Here is a 6859-nt window from a genome sequence, read left to right as displayed (position 1 = left end):
TTCCTGTGTTTTTTCCATATTTCCCGTTTTTCCTATATTTCCCTATGTTTTCCCTGCTTTCCACATTTTTCCCATGTTTCCTCTGTTTTGCCATGTTTCCCCATGTTTTTCCCATATTTTCCCATGTTTCGCTGTGTTTTCCCATGCTTCCCATGTTTTTCCCATGTTTTCCATGTTTCTCCATGTTTTTCCCATGATTCTCATGATTTTCCCATATTTCCCATGCATTTCCCATGTCTCCCAATGTTTTTCCCATGCTTTACAATGTGTCCCATGTTTCCCCGGTTTTTCCCATGTTTCCCCGGTTTTTCCCATGTTTCCCCATGTGTTTCCCATATTTCCCAAGTTTTTCCATGTTTCCCCCATGTTTCCCCATGTTTTTCCCATGTTTCCCCTCGTTTTCCATGCTTCCCATGTTTTCCCATGATTCCCCAGGTCTTTCCCATGTTTCCTCACGTTTCCCTGGATTCCCATGCTTTTCCCTTGTTTCCTCTGTTTTACCACCTTTCCCCACGATTCCCATATCCTTCCCATGTCTTTCCCATGTTTTGCCATGTTTCCCCATGTTTTTCCAATGTTTTCCCCATGTTTTTCCCATATTTTTCCCATGTTTCCCATGTTCTTCCATGTTTCCCCATGCCTTTCCCATGTTTCCCTATGTTTCCCATGTTTACCCATGCTTTTCCCATGTTTTCCCATGTATGCCATGTTTCCCTATGTTTCCCATGTTTCCCTATGTTTCCACATTTTGCCCATGTTTCCTCGTGTTTCCCGTGTTTTTCCCATAATTCAACACGTTTCCCCATATTTCCCATGCTTCCCATGTTTTCCCATGATTCTCCATGTTTCCCCACCTTTCCTCACGTTACCCTGGATTCCCATGCTTGTCCCATGTTTTTCCCAAGTTTTTCCCTTTTTTCTTCTGTTTTACCATATTTCCCCATGTTTTTCCCGTGTCTTTTCCATGTCTTTCCCACGTTTACTCATGTTTCCCCATGTTTTTCCCATGTTTCCCCAGGTTTCCCCACGTTTCCCCACATTTCCCATGCTTCCCCATGTTTTTCCAATATTTCCCTCTGATTCCCCTTGTTTCCCCAAGTTCCCATATTTTTCTGATGTTTCCCCATGTTTCCCATGTTTTTTCCGCATTTTACCATGTTCCCCAGGTTTTTCCCATATTTCCCATGTTTCCCCATGTTCCCATAATTTTCTGGTATTTCCCTATGTCTTTCCCATGTTTCTCATGGTTTTCTCATGTTTCCCCATGTTTTTCCCATGCTTTACCATGGTTACCATGGTTCCCCTCTTTTTTCCCATGTTTTTCCCATGTTTCCTCTGTTTTGTCATATTTCCCCATGTTTTTTCCAATGTCTTTCCCATGTTTCCTCACGTTTTCCTGGATTCCCATGCTTTTCCCATGCTTTTCCCTTGTTTCCTCTGTTTTACCATCTTTCCCCATGATTCCCATATATTTCCCATGTCTTTCCCATGTCTTGTCCATGTCTTTCCCATGTTTTGCCATGTTTCCCATGTTTACCCACGTTTTTCCCATGTTTCCCCATGCCTTTCCCATGCCTTTCCCATGCCTTTCCCATGTTTTTCCCATGCCTTTCACATGTTTCCCTATGTTTCCCTATGATGTTTCCCCATGTTTTCCCATGTTTTCCCATGTTTTCCCCATGTTTTCCCCATGTTTTCCCATGTTTTTCCATGTATGCCATGTTTCCCTATGTTTTCCATATTTTCCCCATGTTTCCCTTGTTTCCCTGTTTCCCTATGTTTCCACGTTTTGCCCATGTTTCCTCGTGTTTCCTGTGTTTTTCCAATAATTCCACACGTTTCCCCAATGTTTCCCCATGTTTTCCATTCTTCCCATGATTCTCCATGTTTCCCCACCTTTCCTAACGTTTCCCTGGATTCCCATGCTTTTCCCATGCTTTTCCATGTCTTTCCCATGTTTACCCATGTTTTTCCCATATTTCCCCAGGTTTCCCCATGTTTCCCCACGTTTCCCATGCTTCCCCATGTTTTTCCAATATTTCCCCCAATTCCCCTTGTTTCCCCAAGTTCCCATATTTTCCCCATGTTTTCCCCATGTTTCCCCCATGTTTTCCCCATGTTTTCCCCATGTTTTCCCCATGTTTTCCCCATGTTTTTCCCGTGATTCCCATGTTTCTCCCATATTTCCCTGATTCCCCATGTTTTTCCCATGCTTTACCATGTTTACCATGTTTCCCAGGTTTCTCCCATATTTCCCCATGTTTCCAAAGCTTTTCCCATGTTTTTCCCATATTTCCCAAGTTTTTCCATGTTTCCCCACCTTTCCCATGCTTTTCCCATGTTTCCCCACGTTTCCCATGCTTCCTATGTTTTTCCCATGTTTCCTCAGGTTTCACCATGTTCCCCATGCTTTCCCATGTTTTACCATGTTTCCCAGGTTTTTCGCATATTTCCCATGTTTCCCCATGTTTCCAATGCTTTTCCCATGTTGCCTCATGTTGCCCCACGTTTCCCATGTTTCCCAGGTTTTTCCCATGTTTTACCATGTTTCCCCACGTTTCCCCACGCTTCCCCATGTTTTTGCCATGTTTCCTACGCTTTTCTCTTGTTTCCCCATGTTTTTCCCATGTTTCCCCATCTTTCCTCTGTTTCCCCATGTTTCCCCATGTTTTCCCCATGTTTTCCCATGTTTTTCCATGTATGCCATGTTTCCCTATGTTTTCCATATTTTCCCCATGTTTCCCTTGTTTCCCTGTTTCCCTATGTTTCCACGTTTTGCCCATGTTTCCTCGTGTTTCCTGTGTTTTTCCAATAATTCCACACGTTTCCCCAATGTTTCCCCATGTTTTCCATTCTTCCCATGATTCTCCATGTTTCCCCACCTTTCCTAACGTTTCCCTGGATTCCCATGCTTTTCCCATGCTTTTCCATGTCTTTCCCATGTTTACCCATGTTTTTCCCATATTTCCCCAGGTTTCCCCATGTTTCCCCATGTTTCCCATGCTTCCCCATGTTTTTCCAATATTTCCCCCAATTCCCCTTGTTTCCCCAAGTTCCCATATTTTCCCCATGTTTCCCCCATGTTTCCCCCATGTTTCCCCCATGTTTTCCCCATGTTTTCCCCATGTTTTCCCCATGTTTTCCCCATGTTTTTCCCGTGATTCCCATGTTTCTCCCATATTTCCCTGATTCCCCATGTTTTTCCCATGCTTTACCATGTTTACCATGTTTCCCAGGTTTCTCCCATATTTCCCCATGTTTCCAAAGCTTTTCCCATGTTTTTCCCATATTTCCCAAGTTTTTCCATGTTTCCCCACCTTTCCCATGCTTTTCCCATGTTTCCCCACGTTTCCCATGCTTCCTATGTTTTTCCCATGTTTCCTCAGGTTTCACCATGTTCCCCATGCTTTCCCATGTTTTACCATGTTTCCCAGGTTTTTCGCATATTTCCCATGTTTCCCCATGTTTCCAATGCTTTTCCCATGTTGCCTCATGTTGCCCCACGTTTCCCATGTTTCCCAGGTTTTTCCCATGTTTTACCATGTTTCCCCACGTTTCCCCACGCTTCCCCATGTTTTTGCCATGTTTCCTACGCTTTTCTCTTGTTTCCCCATGTTTTTCCCATGTTTCCCCATCTTTCCTCTGTTTCCCCATGTTTCCCCATGTTTTCCCCATGTTTTCCCATGTTTTTCCATGTATGCCATGTTTCCCTATGTTTTCCATATTTTCCCCATGTTTCCCTTGTTTCCCTGTTTCCCTATGTTTCCACGTTTTGCCCATGTTTCCTCGTGTTTCCTGTGTTTTTCCAATAATTCCACACGTTTCCCCAATGTTTCCCCATGTTTTCCATTCTTCCCATGATTCTCCATGTTTCCCCACCTTTCCTAACGTTTCCCTGGATTCCCATGCTTTTCCCATGCTTTTCCATGTCTTTCCCATGTTTACCCATGTTTTTCCCATATTTCCCCAGGTTTCCCCATGTTTCCCCACGTTTCCCATGCTTCCCCATGTTTTTCCAATATTTCCCCCAATTCCCCTTGTTTCCCCAAGTTCCCATATTTTCCCCATGTTTTCCCCATGTTTCCCCCATGTTTCCCCCATGTTTCCCCCATGTTTTCCCCATGTTTTCCCCATGTTTTCCCCATGTTTTTCCCGTGATTCCCATGTTTCTCCCATATTTCCCTGATTCCCCATGTTTTTCCCATGCTTTACCATGTTTACCATGTTTCCCAGGTTTCTCCCATATTTCCCCATGTTTCCAAAGCTTTTCCCATGTTTTTCCCATATTTCCCAAGTTTTTCCATGTTTCCCCACCTTTCCCATGCTTTTCCCATGTTTCCCCACGTTTCCCATGCTTCCTATGTTTTTCCCATGTTTCCTCAGGTTTCACCATGTTCCCCATGCTTTCCCATGTTTTACCATGTTTCCCAGGTTTTTCGCATATTTCCCATGTTTCCCCATGTTTCCAATGCTTTTCCCATGTTGCCTCATGTTGCCCCACGTTTCCCATGTTTCCCAGGTTTTTCCCATGTTTTACCATGTTTCCCCACGTTTCCCCACGCTTCCCCATGTTTTTGCCATGTTTCCTACGCTTTTCTCTTGTTTCCCCATGTTTTTCCCATGTTTCCCCATCTTTCCTCTGTTTCCCCATGTTTCCCCATGTTTTCCCCATGTTTTCCCATGTTTTTCCATGTATGCCATGTTTCCCTATGTTTTCCATATTTTCCCCATGTTTCCCTTGTTTCCCTGTTTCCCTATGTTTCCACGTTTTGCCCATGTTTCCTCGTGTTTCCTGTGTTTTTCCAATAATTCCACACGTTTCCCCAATGTTTCCCCATGTTTTCCATTCTTCCCATGATTCTCCATGTTTCCCCACCTTTCCTAACGTTTCCCTGGATTCCCATGCTTTTCCCATGCTTTTCCATGTCTTTCCCATGTTTACCCATGTTTTTCCCATATTTCCCCAGGTTTCCCCATGTTTCCCCACATTTCCCATGCTTCCCCATGTTTTTCCAATATTTCCCCCAATTCCCCTTGTTTCCCCAAGTTCCCATGTTTTCCCCATGTTTTCCCCATGTTTTCCCCATGTTTTCCCCATGTTTTTCCCGTGATTCCCATGTTTCTCCCATATTTCCCTGATTCCCCATGTTTTTCCCATGCTTTACCATGTTTACCATGTTTCCCAGGTTTCTCCCATATTTCCCCATGTTTCCAAAGCTTTTCCCATGTTTTTCCCATATTTCCCAAGTTTTTCCATGTTTCCCCACCTTTCCCATGCTTTTCCCATGTTTCCCCACGTTTCCCATGCTTCCTATGTTTTTCCCATGTTTCCTCAGGTTTCACCATGTTCCCCATGCTTTCCCATGTTTTACCATGTTTCCCAGGTTTTTCGCATATTTCCCATGTTTCCCCATGTTTCCAATGCTTTTCCCATGTTGCCTCATGTTGCCCCACGTTTCCCATGCTTCCCATGTTTTTCCCATGTTTCCTCTGTTTTGTCATGTTTCCCCATGTTTTTTCCCATATTTTCCCATCTTTCCCTCTGTTTTTCCCATGCTTCACTGTGTTTTTGCATGTTTCCCTGCATTTTCCCATGTTTCCCCGTGTTTTGCCTATGCTTTACCATGTTTCCCATGTTTCCCAGGTTTTTCCCATGTTTTACCATGTTTCCCCACGTTTCCCCACGCTTCCCCATGTTTTTGCCATGTTTCCTACGCTTTTCTCTTGTTTCCCCATGTTTTTCCCATGTTTCCCCATCTTTCCTCTGTTTCCCCATGTTTCCCCATGTTTCCCCATGTTTTTCCCATGCTTTACCATGTTTCCCATGTTTAGCCTGATTTTCCCATGTTTCCCCATGTTTCCCATGCTTCCCATGTTTTCCCATGTTTCCCCACATTTCCCTGGATTCCAATGCTTTTCCCATGTTTCCCATGTTTTTCCCTTGTTTCCTCTCTTTTACCATTTTTCCTCATGATTCCCATGCTTCCCATGTCTTTCCCATGTTTTCCCATGTTTTTCCCATGTTTCCCAGGTTTCTCCCATATTTCCCCATGTTTCCAAAGCTTTTCCCATGTTTTTCCCATATTTCCCAAGTTTTTCCATGTTTCCCCACCTTTCCCATGCTTTTCCCATGTTTCCCCACGTTTCCCATGCTTCCTATGTTTTTCCCATGTTTCCCATGCTTTCCCATGTTTCCCAGGTTTTTCGCATATTTCCCATGTTTCCCCATGTTTCCAATGCTTTTCCCATGTTGCCTCATGTTGCCCCATGTTTCCTCGTGTTTCCCATGTTTTTTCCATATTTCCCCACGTTTCACATGCTTCCCATGTTTTTCCCATGTTTGCCATGTTTCCCATGCTTCCCATGTCTTTCCCTTGTTTTCCCCATGTTTTCCCATGTCTTTCCCACGTTTTCCCACGTTTTTCCCAAGTTCCCATATTTTTCCCATGCCTTTCCCATGCCTTTCCCAAATTTTACCATGTTTCCCTATGTTTCCCATGTTTTCCCATGTTTTCACATGTTCTTCCCATGTTCTTCCCATGTTTTACCATTTTCCCAGGTTTTTCCCATATTTCCCATGTTTTCCCATGGTTTTCCCATGTTTTTCCCTTGTTTCCCATGTATGCCATGTTTCCCTGTTTCCATTTTTTCCCCATGTTTCCCATGGTTCTCTGTTTCCCTATGTTTCCACATTTTGCCCATGTTCCTCCCATGCTTCTCCATGTCTTTCCCATTTTTCCCATGTTTTCCCCATGCTCCTATATTTTTCTGATGTTTCACCATGTTTCTCCACGTTTTCCCAAGTTTCCCATGTCTTTTCCTTGCTTCCCATGTTTTCCCATGGTTTCCCATGTTTTTC

This window comes from Cinclus cinclus, chromosome 18 (genome assembly GCF_963662255.1).
Source record: "Cinclus cinclus chromosome 18, bCinCin1.1, whole genome shotgun sequence".
Classification (NCBI taxonomy): Eukaryota; Metazoa; Chordata; class Aves; order Passeriformes; family Cinclidae; genus Cinclus; species Cinclus cinclus.
The sequence above is the reverse complement of the archived record's forward strand: the minus strand, read 5'-3'. Positions refer to the sequence as shown.